Genomic DNA, 17,563 nt, shown 5'->3' with positions numbered 1-17,563 from the left:
AACATTCGAGTTTCTTTCCAGATATGGAGTTGTTTTTTTCTAATTCCTTCGCTGTTGATATGGTAGTTTGCTGGCCTTGTAAGTTTGCCATTAGTTCGGTTTAAATACACATAGATTCTCTTTATGTCTGCATCATTTGCCCTCTGCAAAGCCAGGCTCTTACTTTTTTTGTTTCCCTGTGCTTTTATTGGTTTCAAAAGAAATGTTAATTTTCCATTGTAATGGACATCACATTATTTTCACAGGTCGGTGCAACATCGAGAGCCCAAGTGCCTGTACTGCACTGTAACGTTCTATGTTGTAAGATACATTTCCTGCTGATATCCGCTGTCTTTCCTCACTGCGGAAACTTCCAAACACATCTTCCAGTGATTTGTCTGCACTTCATTCAATCCAGAAAACTGTAGTTCCTGCTGAGAATGTGATCTATCTACAATGGAGAGAGGAAAGCAGAGTCGGTGACAAAGCTGAGATCACTTACGTTCTGTCCAGAATCAACAAAAATTAACCCGGTCTTCCAGTGTCCTGTCACTTTAACATTGCATTGTGTACCCAAGCCATCATACCAGTCTCTGGTCTGCTGCAGTTCTTCTTCAAGGCACAGCGCAAGCTGGAAGATCGGCAACTCATTTTCTACTGAAAGACCATGCAGATTTCAGGACCCAACATCGAGTTCAATCATTTTGGATCCTGTCCGCCCTCTTCCACATTTTTCACCCACCTACACATCCCATCAGTTCCCAACACGAATCATTGGACTCGAAGCGTTAACTGTCCTTTCTCATCATAGAGGGACAAGAGCTGCTGATTCTGTTCAGACATTTTGGCATTTCTACAAGGAACATTTCTTTTTCCGTTGTAATCGCAAGACTGCAGGAACCGTCTGATTGCAGGAGGAGAAGTTCACAGGAGATGAAAATAATGCCAAGGGCTGGACCATTCCCATTGTAAAGGTAGATGAGCTCATCTGGGGCTGTGTAACTAAGCACAGAGAAGGCTGAGTGAGAAACTGATTAACATGCACATATTATGAAGAGGATAGATATATATGACAGGAATAAGGCTTTTCGGGAAGGAATAATAACCAGTGACATAGATGAAAAGCAGGAGAAAAGCGGTTTAGAGTAGATTTAGGAAGAACGCTTTCACCCACAGAGTGTTGTTCATCTGGAATTTCTTATTTGAACGTGTGGTAATACTAAGTGTTATGAGGACATTTCAACAGTATATAGCCGAACACTTGAAGATCCAGAGCACACGTGGATAAGGACCAGATACTGGAAAGTGTGACGAGGTCAGACAGACGTGAGATGGGTGTCCCGAACGAACTCATTCTAAGGCAAACTTTTGTGCTGAAAACTGGGTGAGGCCGCGACTCTGTGGTGCAACGGAAAGCGCGTTGAATTTCTACGCCTTTCTTAAGACTGCCATTCAAACGTTGTGGATGCAAATCTCATCAGAGTCGAGTTTTAGTTTATGTTTTGAAAGGTGTTCAGACCAGACTCGGCTGCTCATCTGCAAAACTTAAAACATTCATGCAGAAATCCAACTGACTCGAAATGCAACATTTTCCTCTTAGCGATGAATAACTTCGATGTCTATTTATGGTAGAGATCGATAAACATGTGTTAGCCACTTGGCAACACGATGATATGGATACGCTGGAAAAAGACATAAAAGTGCTGTGTGAGCTATGATGGTAAAGAATGTCGTGGCGGGGCAGGAGCGGTGTTAAGAATGGCCTACTACTGCTCCTTTCTACTTGAGTCTTTTCTGGCCCAGGTTTTTAAACAATCACAATGAGAACAATGTGAATCTACACCAATTAATATTTTCTGTCTCACCTCCACTTCGCTACCCTCCAAGCTGGAATAGATAGCTCCTGTTTCAGCTTTAGGTCAGACAGTGGAGGATTCTCACAAGTTCTCTATCAGGCTGAACATCCCTTCACATAGGTTTCAAAGTGGACACCTGGAGCAAGCGATTACATGGATGCTGGGGATTCAGGGACAGATTTCCCTTTTGCTGCGCTAGAATTCTGGCCAAGGTAATGAACGTGAATTTCTGACATTTTGAAACTTACTCTGGATTCTTGCGACTTTACTAATTAAACTAAAATTCAATTTGCCCTTGCATAACACGATTAATTTTTCACTATTGATAAAAAAAACCATGCCACGTGCCCTTGGATGTAGTAATGCAGAAGATTGTTGACGTTGTGTACAGTGTGGGTCATTGTGCCGTATGAACATTCCAAAGGATGCTGGTGAAGTACCAGTGAAACGAATTCTCTGACGAATTGATTCCGATAGAAGGAAGATCCCAGTACAGTGGCGACATAACATTGCCTGTGATCAACGTAGGAAACCACGGTAAACGAACAGAGAATTCAATTATGCCTATTTTCACCACATTTTACTATGTCATTTTCCTGAACCTGATGCTCCATAATCGATGATCCATCATCAGTATAACCTCCTCTGCGCTGTGTTTCATTTCAGATCTTCAGCAAAAAAGGAGTAATTAGTTTGAGGGGCCCAGTGGTAAGATTAGTAGCCATTGGTCATCAGTACACGGCAGCTCCAGTGGTGCAATTCGTCAGTTTGATGTAATTGCACGACAGAATGGAAGTGCGTAAGGTGCCGAAGTTGCACATTCGGTTCTCGCCAGGTGTTGGTTTTACTGATAGTGACAAGAGATGATTCAAACTTCAAGCTAAAGAACAGTTCAAATACCGAATACTACACCGCAAAAAAGTTCATTTTGGCCCTAACGTCGCACCGACCCGTGATACCACACTGACTAGTATTTTAACATCATAATCTGCAAGGTTATACAATGACCATTTCATTGCCCACAAAGTTGTTGAGTCTACGAGTGTTGAAGGCAAGGCGTCCAGCACCCTTACTACTCACCAGTAAAGGAACCTACCTCGGTATCTATCACCCTCAAGTTACATCGATGTGCCCTTGTGCCAAAATTACCATTTGAAAAATAAAAGCCTTCACTGTCCATCTTATGGCAACCTCTGATCATCTTCTATGTCTCTCTAAATTCACCCCTCAAACTTCTTGTCGCTATCAAAAACCGCCTCAAGCCCCTCTACCTTTCCTCGTAAGACCATCTCTCCATAGAAGGCAACATCCTAGAAAATATCCTCTGCACTCTTTCCAATGCTTTCACATCCATCGTATAATGTGGCGACCAGAAATGCACACAGCTCTACGAGTGCGTCCACACCAGTTAATTTCTGGAGCTGCAAAATGATAATTTCGCTCTGAAACTGAATCACTCTTCCAAGAAAAACTAACACACCGTGCTCATTGCAAAAAAACGTGTCAACGTGGGTGGTAACTTTCCGAGTTTTATATACATGGGCACCAAGATCGCTCTGCACATCTACACTTCCAAGAATATTACAATTAGCCAAGAACTCTTTATTCTTGTTGCTCCTTCCAAAGTAAATTATCTCACACTTTTCCACATTAAAATCCATTTGCCACTTCTGAGGTCAGCTCTGCAGATTATCCATGCCCCTTCATAACCATCTGCAGATATTGGCACTATTGGCAACATCGTCGATCTTAATGTCATCTGCAAACTTACGAATCCATCATTCCATGCCCAAATCCAGGTCATTTATAAAAATGACAAACAACAGCGGACACAAAAAGGAACCTCGTAGTACACCATCAGTTACTGAACTCCAGGATTATCATTTCCCATGAACTGCCACACTCTGTCTTCTTTCAGCGAGCCAATTTCTGATCCAAACCGCGAAACCATCCTCAATCGCATGACTCTTTATTTCGTGCAACAGCCGACAGTGCCTTACTGAAAACCATAATCACCACATCACCCACTTTACTCTCATCCACCTGTTGGCTCACCTTCTCAAAGAATTCAATAAGGTTTGTGAGGCACAACCTGATATTCATAAAATCGTACTCACTATCCCGAATCAACTTCTTCCTTTTTCGATGATCATAATTCCTATCTCTCTTGGTCTGTTCCAAAAAGTTAGCTGCAAGAAAGGTAAGGATCACTGTTCTATAGTTACCAGCATTGTCTCTACTTCCCTTCGTGAAGAAGGGGACAATATTTGCTAAACTCGGGTCTTCTAGCACTAATGGCATAAACACTGACGAAATAAAGCTTATAGTCAAAACGTTCTGCAATCTCCTCCCACGATTCGCAGAGAATCCTCGGATACATCCCATCAAGTCCAGGGGACAATCCTATTTTTAGACTTTCATGAATTGCTAACAACTCCTCTTTATGACTGTCAATTTTGTTTATTCTAATAGGTTGCATCTCAATTCTCTTTTCGACAACATTGTCTTTTTCATTTTTGATATGATAAAAAAAATTATATTCAGCGTCTCTGCTATCCTTGGACACCACTGACAACTTCGTACTTCTGACAGGCCATAATCATATGCTAGACATTCTTTTATTCTTGAACTATCAATTGAAAGCTTGACGATTGTTCCTGCCAGACAAAGACTTCTCATACCTCCTCTTCGCTCGAAGTAGCTCTCTCTTTAGGCCCTTCCTGGTTAGCTTTTAATTCCCAAGTGTCCTACCTCAGCCTTCATAGCTCATGTTTACATACGCCTCCTTCTCCTTCTTCTCAAGAGATTCAACTTCTTCATAAACCCAGCTCCCTGTGTCGACCTCATATTCCCTGCATGACGAATACATACTTACCAAGGACATGCCGTAGGCTTTCCCTGAACAAGCTCCATATTTCAGGTGTGCACAACCCTTTAAGTTACTTTCCACATGCGGTGCATCTTAACTCTTGCCTAATCGCATCATAATGGCCTTTCTACCCGCGATACCTCATGCGATGCAATAAATACCTATTCCTATCCATCACTAAATAAACATAACCGAATTGTGGTCACTATCAACAAAGTACTCACTTACCTTCAAAGAGAACAGCTGGCTGAGTCCATTACCCATAAGCAAATCCATTACCCATAAGTGGCTTTGCGTCTTGTTGGCCTGTCTACATGCTGCGTCAGGAAACCCTCCTGCACACATTGGGCAAAAACTGACCGATCCGAGGTGCTGAACCAATAACATTTCCAATCAATATTTGGAAAGTTAAAGCTCCCCATAACAACCACCCTGTCACTTTTGTTCCTATCCAGAATCATCTTTGCAATCTTTTCCTCCATATATCTAGAACATTTTTGTGGTGACCTCTCCATTCCTGATTCTCATCTCAGTCCATTCTACCTCAGCAGATTCAGTCGCGTCCTCACCAATATCCTTTTTGCTACCATAGTACTGTCCTTGACGAATAATGCCACATCACCCCCACTGAAACGACCTCACTGTTCTGACTGAAAAATCGAATCTGAGGTACCAGGAACAACTATTCTCTTCAGTCCTCCGTTCATGTCTCTGAAATGGCCACAACATCGAAGTCCCAGGTAACAACACATGGCACCTACCCTATCCCAGATGATTCCGGCGTTGAAGCAAACACACTTCAAGCCACCTTCATCCTTGCCAGTATACTCTTGAAAACCTGAAACGTTATTTATGACAAAACCACTGACAACCACCTGCAAACTGGAGCTACAATTCAGCTTCCCACTCCGCGGCTGAATTCGTTCAAACCCTCCTGAAGAGCTTTTGCAAATTATCCCCTCAGGGTATTGATACTTTTCTAGTTCAGTTGAAGACCATCCTGTTTGTAAAGGTTCATCGACTCCAACTATCCAGGTATGGGAATCTCTCCCTCCTGCACCATCCTTGCAACAACATTTTCAAATGCTCTGTCCCTACACTTCACCTCACTACGACGTAGAATGGGCAACAAATCAGAGAGAACTCTGTTTGTTCTAGATTTAAGATGTCACCCTCGATCCCTGAAATTCTGCCATACATCCACATCACTTTTATTACCGATGTTGTTAGTGCATATGTGGACAATGACTTGGGGTTGCCCACCCTTTCCCTTAAGGATCCTGAAAACACGATGCGAGACATCACAAACCCTGGTAGCTGGGAGACAACATGGCAATCATGAGTCTGCCCTATATCCACAGAATCTCAATCTGTTCCCATCGATATGGAGTCCCCAATAACAAATGCTCTCCTCCTCTCTCCCCCACCCTTCTGAGAAAAAGGAGCAAACTATGTGCCAAAGACCTATGCCCAATGGCTTTCCCCTCGTAAGTCATCCCGCCCAAAAATAACAAATATGGCATGCATGTTACTGAGGGGCACGGCCACAGCAGATGCCTGCCCTCTCTGCCTGTCAGCGTTTCAGCTCCCGACTGTATCCCATCTATCTATTTCTTGTACCTGAAGTGTTACTGCCTCCCGATAACTTCGCTCAATTCCACTCAGACTCCAAATGATCCGACATCAAGCTACAATTCCCGAACGCAGTTGCCGAGGAGCTGCAGTTAGGTGCACTTCCTGCAGATGTGGATATCTGGGACATTATTGAAGACCCTTACCTCTTACATTCTACAGAAAGAAATTTCAAATGTCCGGCAATCCATTCCTAATATTGTCCACATACACACACTCATATATATATATATATATATATATATATATATAAACGAACATCTATACATGTATATAAAAATACTTGCATGTATCCGTGTGTGCATATATATTTAAAAGTTGCAAAAGAAAGTTGATTGAAACGGCTTTTATTTTTAAAATGATTTTGTGGAATATTCTGTCGTTGGGAAGTACCTCAGTTACTTACAACCAGCAGAAATACTTCCTGAGTAAATATCCATCTCTCAATAGAGATACAGAGGTGACGTTTGAAGATGTTGACGTTTCTCATATCGCTCATCCTGTGCTTTGTTTAATACTGGAAAGGATGTTTAGTTCGTTTCATATTACTTATTTTGTCGCAACCTCGCACAGGCCATTAAAACAATCCAAAAATTATTAGATTTATCTCATTGGACAATGTTGTCGACAAAACAGGAACCGAAATGATAAAGATGTTTGAAGTACTGCTTTAAAGATTATAGGATTGAAACAGGAACATTTTTCGAGTCTTGTCACTGGATATTTTGGGGGGAGAGGGTGAGCAGCAAATGGTCTCACTCCATTCTCTGTGATTGCAGCCAAATGTCTAAGGCAATAGATGAAAAGAGAATGGTGCATTCCATCGACAGGTCAGTTCCCACTCACTATAGTATAATTTCGCTTTGATTGTCGCTATCGTATAAAGGGTTAGGTGAGTGGGGAGATTGGGATTCTAATGGTAAACTGAGGCATTGCGATAATTAATCCCACACTGTTGGCATCACTTTATATCATAAACCAATTATGCAGCGGACTGAGCTTCCCGACTTCTCTTTAATGCTGAGCTAATAGAAACAGCTCAATTCTTTTACAATTTATGGAAGTTCACGTAGAACAAACTGTTAAACCTTTCTTCACAACCAGCACTTTCTACTCAGTACTCAGTTGGAGTTAATATGTGGTATATTTCCATTTAACGTTAACCAATTAGAAATTGTGCACCTAACGCTTCCCCGACCCGGCCAACCAGACTCCCTGTCTTGGTGAAATTCACTCATTATGTTTCTGCACGCATTTTTACAAATACTTTAGAATCAGCTTCTGACACATTTTTCCTGAAAAATAGTCATTTTCGATTTCAATTACTGTAGAATGAAAAAAATACTGTGCTCCAAACTTTTCCTTATCATTTATCCCTGGTTTTGAAGTTCCAAAGTCTTTTTATAGATCCATCTGAATGAAGGATTTTCCCTCCTGTTTACTCTCTGCAAATTCACATCATCAGGGAAACTTCCATATGGACGCAACTCAGTTTTACCTGGTTTCACGCCACATGTTCTATTCGTCTGTTCCACATTCCCATGAAACCCCGCCTTGCCTTTTCTAATGGCGTTATGCCCCAGTACTCCATTTGCTTCCTTTCCATTCTTTTTTGTTTCCCGGTAGACGCTGTCCATTCTTCCTGATGTCTTTTGATTCCAGTCATCGGCATCCATGTCTTTTATCATCTCTTTTATATCCCAGGGAAGTCCATCTTGAGAAAGAATGCTGTTCCAATGAAACACATGAAAACCCGCTCGAATGGTGTATACTGTCATGACCAGTATAGGGAAGATGGGAGCTACTTCAGTCACAGGTGAATCGGTTGGTTATCACACAATAAATCAACCACTGACTGGGAAATGACTGTTTTTCTTCACTTTTCTCCACTCTCTGAACATGTGCTAAAACAACACAGTAAGATATCATAGAATGCTGACAGTTAAGAAATTGGCCATTTGATGCAACAAATTCACACCGATCCTCCAGGGATTAACCCTCACAGAACAATTCCTTACCCTCTTACTCTTCATTTGTTCGTGAATAAAGCACCTTACTGACAGTCGACCCATTTGGATTCATGCCATGTCTCAGGCTCTGTGAGGCAGCAGTGCTAACCAGTGAGCCACCTTGTGGCCCTGCAGCAATATTTCAAGGCACATGCGGACGCGTGGAAAATGCGTTTCCTGTCAAAGATGCTCCACTTTTGTTGTTGTCCTTAGCAGGAACAATAATCCTGATTCCCTGACCAGGCAATGAAACCAAACCACAGCGGTGATAGTGCTGAATTGTAACCACTAGCTGACATTTAGGACGGCAGGTGCAATTGCATCTTCTCTTAACAGCATCATGTTTTTTTCCTGCGATGAGACGTTTCTTCCAAAAAACTATTCGTGACACCGAGCTTTTATAGCACAGAATAATGCATTATGTCAATGCCAGTCCATCAAACATCCAGCCATTCTCCTTTCCAGCTTCTAGTAGCCCGCAGCCTGACCTCTGAAGGGTTAATCTCAAAGAGACGTTCCCTGCAAAGGTTTAATCTCAAATGAAGAAGCGAATCAGACTGAAGTCAGATACGATTAAAATTGATCATGAGCTGCGGGAGAAATAAACCGCATTTTCAACCAAAGAGGGAAATATACATACACATCTTTTGAGAATGACAAAGGCCTTCGGAGAGGCCAACATTCAGAAAATGAGGAATTGAACTGTTTGCCTCTTCTTTCTTCACTTCGGGCTTTAAAACCCGATTCTGTTTGCATAAGCAAAGGGGTAAACAGGCAGGCGACTGTCCTTCAAGGACTGCCACAGTCGTGAATAATTGGTACATGCTAATCGTTGAATTCTCCACCTGTTAAGGTAGCCTGGCTAGCCGTGCTCTTCCAGCCTCCTACCTGTTTCATTTGGATTCCAGCAGATTCCTGCCTCTACATAAGGAACGGAAGCATTCAGCCGCTTCGCTGTATGTTTTTCTCCCCCACTATTTCACCGTTACTTTACTGCTTTGACAGTATCACGTTGTTCTTCCGGCTAAACTAGAGCATTCTTGGCATCAGATGCTTGTCGTCCTTGTGTTCCTCGAAGTAGAAACACAGATGGGGATTTCGAAAGTTAAGCAGATGAGGCTTGGTCCGTGGGGAAAATCACTTCAGGATGTTCCCTCAGAAATAATTCCAAGCAACATGGAAATGCTTCTGTGAATGTTTGTTGCAATAGTTGTAAACAAATTCAGCAAGGCCCAAGCGAGCTTCGAATACACGACTAATAGCTGCTCAGACCAATGCGCTAGCCTATTAGCTATGGAGCCACCCGCAAAAAAAAAGCGTTTTTTCTGACTAACAGAAAATGATGAACTCTAGCACAGCAAATTCCGTCGTCTGAGGTTCGTGATGCAAGCTTCGTTTTCTGTTTTAAAATACGACTTGAAACTCATTCTTTCATCACTTGTTTGATATAACATTTTGTCAGCTTCCCAATATCTCATAAAGTGACTGGGATCAAAATTTGTTTAAACTCCCTCCAGAGGAACAGCTTTGAAGTTTCCATTATGTGAAAGGCACGATGTAGTATTGATATCAATTAATTGCCCTTCATTTCAACAAAGATTACAGCTTTTCTTCTTCCGTTGTTGACTAATTCATTTCCTATAGCATTGTGCAATTTACGTCGTGAAGAGATTTCACAATTTATGACCTTGGTGGATGAAGTTTAGGCACCAAACGTGGAACAGTTCAAATCGAACATACTCCGGCGGTTGGAATTCCAGGCTATGCAGGTATCTGAGAGTGTGTTTTTAAACAAAATCTTGGGTTTCGTGTTCGCTGGCTGGGTTGGCATTTATTGAACAACACTAATTGCTCTTGAGGGGGCGGGAGGACATGACAGTGATAGACAGAGCGAAGACAGTCAAGAGATTTGCAGATATGATAAAAACGTTGGAATTTAGCTGCCCGTAATGTGTGAACAACCCTTGTTGTTAATACTCCCACATGCAGCAGAGTCGTTGAAAGATTTCAGGACTACACCTTTGGGTGAATAACCCGCAATCCCTGACATTCCAGCATGTGGGAGCCCATGTGGAAAGATAAAGCTGCGAAGGCCGCAGTGCACGTTTGGGAAAATGTGCAGTGGTAAAAGTATCATTCAGGTCAGGAACAATGGAACACTGAACAGAACGCAAGTACACCCTTGAATAGAGGCAGAGGGAGTTAGGCCAGAGCAGAGGGGGAATTTGAGAGGACGGATGGAAGTGTGTTACCACCGTTTAATCCAAACGAATGGATGAGAGTTTGAGCTGCAGAAGAGGAAAGACGTCGAAGAGTTAATGATGTTAATGAGGTGCAAGTAGGCTGACATGGTGACGATGGCGATATGTGGTTGAAAGTGTGACGGATATCACTATGGCTATGACGTGACTCGTTCAGACTCAGGCAGTTGCGAGTGGGAAGATTGAGTCAGTGGCGAGGCATTTTCTCCACGCACGTGGTCAATGATGCTTTCCAGCTCATCTCATCCATTTGCCGCAACTCCACTCTCACAACCCATCCCTCCAACAAGGTCAGAGCTCCCTTATTCATCACTTCAAATTCCAGCAACCTCCGCAGACATCATGTCATTCTCCGACATTTCCACCACCTGAAAATGAACCCCACCACCTAAGATGTGTTTCACTCCACACCCCTATCTGCTTTCTATAAAGATCATTCCCTCGATGACTCCCTTGTCAAGTGCACGCCCCTCACCAAACCACCCTCCCCTCCCGCCCCATTCTCATTCCAACACGGGATTTGCAAAACCTCCACCCACACCTTCACTCTGTCGCAGGCCCCAAAGAAGCCTTCCACATCTATTAGAGTTTTACCTGCACTTCCACACATGTCATTGAATCTATCCATTGCTCCTGATGCAGTCTACCTAAATTGCTGGAACAGGATACCTAATTACATTTCGCTTCAGAAAACACCCCCGGACACCCGTAACAAATAACATCACTGACCCGTGGCCGAACACTTCAACTTTCCCTCCCAATCAGTCAAGCTCATGCAGGTAACGGGCTTCCATCGCTCTCATGAACTGTCCTATGTATGAATCTACCTTCCCACCTATCCGCCCAGCCCTGCCCTGCGACCAATCACCACTACACCCACCTCCATCCACCTATCACACTCTCAGCTCCCTTGTCCCAGCCCCATCCACTCCAATTTGTCTCTCTACCCCCTCGGTTTACAAGCTTATTTCCTGATTATAGCTCTTGCCCGAAACGTCGACTGTCCTACTCCTTGAATGTTGCCTGTCCTGCTGTGCTTTTCCAGCAGCACACTTTCGACTCAGGAGCGAGGCAGTGGATTTTGATTTCGGGACTGAAGACAGAGGCCTCTGCTTTGCCATGATGCAATTGTAAGAAATGTCTGCTCCAACAGAACTGCATATCAGACAAGGCAGGACAGCGTTTCACCTGAAAGGAACAGGGAGGTGATCGTGTTTATATCCACTTGTAGATCTATTTGTTCTCTGTGGTGGGTGCTGTGTGCATGAAAGATTCTGACGAAATTCTGGTCACGTTCTAAGTGTCGAAACTCCCTCACCCTCAGACCATATCTTAGAAAGTATCCAGAGAGTTGTGAACACTGCTTTCCCACTCTCATTTTTGGATAACATCAATTTCTCAGGATATTAGAAGGGGAAGATTTACAAACCAATCTCTCCGCCGTGATCTGATAAAGTCGCACATTTTATCACAAGTAGAACTTGATCAGATAGAGAACATGAAAGGGAAAAAAAAAACTCTGGTTACAGTGAGAGAGAAATCGTTCTCTTATTGTGTGTGTGGACAATGGTTCTACCCATCATCAGAGCTCACAAACCACAAATGCAGTCATACTAAGAAAAGTCTATGGAAATGTGCGTATTCATTTCCTTGTCTGAGCTGAATTCCCATGGAGACAAAGATTCCAGGAAAAAGTGATTCACCTGCTCAGAGTGTGGAAACGGATTCACTCTGTCTCTGACCTGCTGCAGCACCTGCTCGTTCAAAATGAGGAGAAACCATTTCAAAGTCTGGACTGCCGAAAATGCTTCAAAACGTCCAGCACAACGCTCACACTAATTAGAAAGCTTTCATCTCGCCAGACTTTGGAAAAAGTTATCAAACCTCTGTTTGCTTCATCTCTGAGAAATATGCTCACATGAATGAGAGACCTTTAAGAATTCTGGAGACGTGACGTCTGATCTACGTGCTCACCCGGGAGGATATACATCTTTGTTTCTAAATCGATGGGACCTGCTGTAAAAGTCCGAGTGACCGGATGGCTCATCAACTTTCTCAAAATATTAACGTGTCTTTCGAAATACCCTGACTACAGGAAGTGCTGCATAAGTTCCTGGAGACGAACGTGTCATCAACCTGTTCACACTGCAGGAAGACATTATTCACTCTAAAAGTTCCAGGGGGCAGTTTATCATTGATGTCTTCACATTGAAGAGAGAACTATTAAATGTATAGTCTGTGGGATGTGCTTAACAGTCTCTGTAGAACTGATGTCCCTTCGACATTTTCACAATGTGCGAGACGTTTCAAGTGTAGTTATTCTAGGAATAGGTTCAAGCGTTCATCTCAACTCTCAGTACACCAGCAAGTTTGTAGTGGGCAGAAAGCCTTTACTTGCTCCATGTGAGAAACATAGTTAGCTCAGTCATCGACCCTGCTGAGACAAAAGAGGGATCCCACTAAGGGAAAGAATTCACTCACTCATCGACCCTGCTGAGACAGTGCAGAGACTACATATCTTAACATCGATTTAAACTTGTTGTTCATCATATTCATATCTGAAAGCAAAGTTTTGATATTCTGGATAAAAATCAAATAAATCAGCTTTGTATTAAATTCATTGTAAAATGTCATTGGATGCATGGGTTTACCGAGTACCTGAAGCATCAGCACAGGTTCTCAAGGGGAAATAATGTCTGACAAATATATTAGACATCTGTGAGGAGGTAATGAGCAAGTAAGACGAAGTCTACCCTGTAGAGGTGACCAGCTGGAATTTCCAAAAGGCTTTTGGCGAGGTGCAGTATGACAAACTGCTCAATAACTGCTTTCAACTTTAGACAACGGTTTGTTTGGAGTTTCCACATCCTCTCCGTTTCTGCCTGGATTTCCTCCCCAGACGAAAGATGCATCTGTGACCTTCTTTGGCCATGAGGAATGCAGAGTTACAGGAATTGGGTAGAGGTGTGAGTTTGGGTGTGATGTCCGTTGCAGGATTAAAGGAATCTTCCTGGGCCGAATGGCCTGTTTCCACATTGTAGGTATTATATTAGGACAAGGTTGATCGCAGGGATTAAGGCTTTTGTCATATGAATTTCTTTTTTAAAAAAAGGACATAATTTCCATATAAACATATGATTTCAATTGAATCTGTTGAACGATATAAGGAGGGGAGGGGCATTCTTAAAGAGGACATCATAAAGGTCAAGCGAGAATGTCAGATCGCCTTAGCACGTAAAGTTAAGGATATAATCTAAAGAGATTCCATAAGTACATTAAGAACTAGAGACGAAATAGGACCACTTTAAGATGAAAGAGCTCACTTTTGTTTTTAACCTCAGCAGATGGAGAGATATATAATGTTCACTTTGTGGAGAACGAAATGGACCCTACAACTAAATATTGATGTTTATAAAGTCGTTTCCATTGTAAAGGGCAAGTGCTGGAGGACTTGGAAAATATGAAGATGGATATTTCTCTGCGATTTGATCTCATGTATCCCGGAACATTTTGGCAAGTTAGGGAATGAAACTGTTGGGCCTTTCGTAGAAATAATTGTGTAAGCTATTACTATGAGTTAGGCGCCGAAAAAATGGGGAGTAGCTAATTTTGTGCATTTGTTAAGAAAGGGTTACATGGAGAATCCTGGAAACGATAGACCTGTGTTTCTGACAGTGGTCTTAAGTAAGTTGTTGGATGCAATTATAAACGATAGGATTTAAATGCATTTGGAAATACAAGGAATAAATGGGAATAACCTGAATGTTTTTGCGCGAGGGAAGTTGGATCTCACAAACATGGCTGAGTTTTCGAGAGCATAACTGATATGATTGATCCGGACAAAGTGGTAGATATTGTTCACTTGAACTTTAATAAAATCTTTTTCAAGGTTCCACATGTTTGCCTGATTCAAAAAAGTGAAATCACAGAGAGGTCGGTGAGATTTCCAATTCGATATAAAATTAGATTAACAGCAGGAGGCTGGGGATAGCCGTGGAAAGTAGCTTTCAGACTGGAGGACTATTACCGATGGTGTCCCACAAGGATCGATGCTGAGCCACAATTCATTTTTTTCATTTAAATAAATGATTTAGGTGAGAATATAAAAAGCATGGTAAGTAATTTGCAAAATTTGTCGGAAAAAGGGACAATAAAAAGGTAATGGAAGATTGTGAAGAGATTTTCTCATCAGGTCAATCCCTCGAGTTTTTAAAGCTTGGGAGAGTGGCGTTGGCGCGAGACAGTGAAGGACCATCCGTCCATCGTACAGAGCAGGTTATCAGACGTCCATCTATTCTCGTCCCAGTTTGCAGCATTTGCCCCATAACTTTGAGTGTTCTGACTTTCCAGGGAAAATGTCAATGAGATTCGCTCTGTGAGCTTAAATGACACAACAATGGTACTGACGGTTGATTGGGTTGCAACACCTTTGAGGAACGTATTCTCATGTTCACACACAGAGGCAGACACGCAGAGACATTCCCCGATAGTGACAGAGTCTTCATCATTATGCGCACTCCATGTGCTTGACGTCCGCAAGTTTCTCTGGTGAAAGGCGGCTTTATGTGGAATACAAGCCACTTCTCCAAAAAATGTGAACCGTTGCTGTGAGCTGCGATATGAAGTGGATACTGAGCTGAAATAGTCCCACACGCTTCGCATGTGTAACTTCCAGTAACACAAATCCCACCAAATCAAGGCATCTTGCTCCTGGGATCTGAGAGGATAGCGCCTAGCAAACATTCCTCACTAAAACTACGGACACACGGCAAACTCTAGACACTTTCACGTCTCGTCTCGTCTCGTTCTGTTTCTGTCCCTGTCACACCTCCAGATTCCTCTTCATGTCTAGTCCCGAGAGCAATGAGCTGTTTGATACAAATACAGACACATTGAGAAAGTGATCTTTATTTCAAAAGCAGAATCAGGGAATGTAAGCTGCGATGGCTTGCTCACGGCAGGGCAATAAGGCACCACTGTTTCGTGTCCTGATTATCGTATAGACTGATTCCACCAATGGGCACCATACCAGATATTACCAAATTAAAATCTTCCAATGAATACCGTGACTGACAGGAAGTAGTTTCAACCCCTTCCTCGCCGAGGGGCATTTTGCAAACAATGTCCTGTTCCTTCACAAACTGAGTTTTTCTCAGCTGGCCATGGATGCGTCGAGCACAGAAAATGCCCTTTGGCCCACTAAGTCTGCACATTCCAATACAATCCCCTGAACCGTTCTTACCTCATTTGGCAGCACTTTGCTCAAAGGCTCAAACGAATTCAGCACTGTAAGTGTTCGACTATATGGGTCTTTCATGCTTTTGAGGTTTCTGCCTTTTCAATCATGACAGGCAGTTGGTTGCAGTTTCCCAAGCTTCCTAATCTGGGTTATATGCATTTTACTTCATCCTGCAATTTGAATTTCAAACAAAAAAGCAGAGAGCAAACACACTTCTCGTTCACTCTCGACTCTCAATCACAGTCAGCAAAATGCTTAACTGCATGAGGAACTCACAGTGGATTTAACGCCCATCGCCTCAATCACTTGGCCACACGTGCCAATTACGCTATTAAACAGGTTTCAAGTTCTCCCTTCCTGTGGAGCTGAGGGACAGGCAATCATTGTTAGGTTTGTTTGAATTGAATCACGACAGCTTCGACAGGGTAAAATGTCAGGATATGTTTGGTCTGTGTCATCAATCTCGATATTTCAATTATCATTCATTTAAAAGCAAAGACAGAGATTGCAGGAGAAACTAAGCATGTCTGGCAGCATCTGGAGATAGAGAAACAGAGACAACGATTCAGAGCTCCTTCAGGAGTTTTTCAGAACTCTGTTTTTCTCACAGGGTCTTCAATTCCTGCCGAGTTCCTTGAGCAATTTTTGTTTTTTTGTCAGAGATTCCCAGCATCCGCAACACTTTACTAGCCATTAAACAATAACGAAACACATTTGTCGTTCCTCACTGGATATCTTTTCCGATTGGGGGCATATTCCCGAACCTACTAAAAACACGAAACTGCACAGCAAAGGATTTGGATGGATAAGAACAGAGACTGCTCCATGCATGGGAACACCCTATCGGTTAACAGCCGAACTATAGAATTAATTGCTCCACAGAGACTGGGGAGTTCCTTGTAGCAAGCCCCTTGCAGGATCTCATAAAGAAGACTTTTAGCGAATTCAAGAGTTCGCCTGCCCTTCATAGAATGACAATTGCCCTCGATTGGTTTGATGTTTCCAAAATGAATTCTGGGGCTTTCGTTGTGGAAACTGGGAACAGTCTGCTCCCATGCCTTGCCGACGCAGTCATGTCACCGGGAACCAGTTCTCCTACAACAGGGACCTACTCCCTTCGTGCCTCATGACGAACATATTCCTAACCACGGTAAAACCCCGGAACTGTGCAGCTGAAGAAAAAAGGATGTTGTGATTGTCACTCCCTTCCTGGGTCATGGGAGAACAGCACCTGTTAGGGAAGAGCCGAACGCACTGACTAACATCGCCACATAGACTGATGAGCCAACGGCATCAATGATCTCCGAATGCAAGCTTTAGTCTATTCCTCCCCCATGGAAAATGCTCCTTAATTAGCTTTACCTTTCGAAAATAAATCCTTGGAAATTTTTTCTGAAAACATGGGAATAGTCTGCTTCCACCCTCGAAAGACACAACCATGACTCCAGGAACCAGTTCTCCAACCGGGACCGTGTCTCTTCCAGCCTTTCAGTGTCTTGTCTGTGACCGTGTTTTCTCATTGTCCAGGAGCTGAAATGAGATTTGACGTCCTGACGTGCAGGAACGAGAATCTTTTCAATGTCACAGTTCAGTTCATGTCCGGAGAGCATCAGAGTCAAAGCACTGGCCTCCACAAGCACGGAAAGATTTCTAACCTGTCTCTGCTCAGTCGAACAGTTCATCGTTCATTCGCCTCTGGATCCCCTTCCCAAGGAATA

The sequence above is a fragment of the Chiloscyllium plagiosum genome, unplaced genomic scaffold, assembly GCF_037043375.1.
Source record: "Chiloscyllium plagiosum isolate Xiang-an unplaced genomic scaffold, Cpla_swu_hap1 HiC_scaffold_18, whole genome shotgun sequence".
NCBI lineage: Eukaryota > Metazoa > Chordata > Chondrichthyes > Orectolobiformes > Hemiscylliidae > Chiloscyllium > Chiloscyllium plagiosum.
This window is presented reverse-complemented; position numbering follows the sequence as displayed.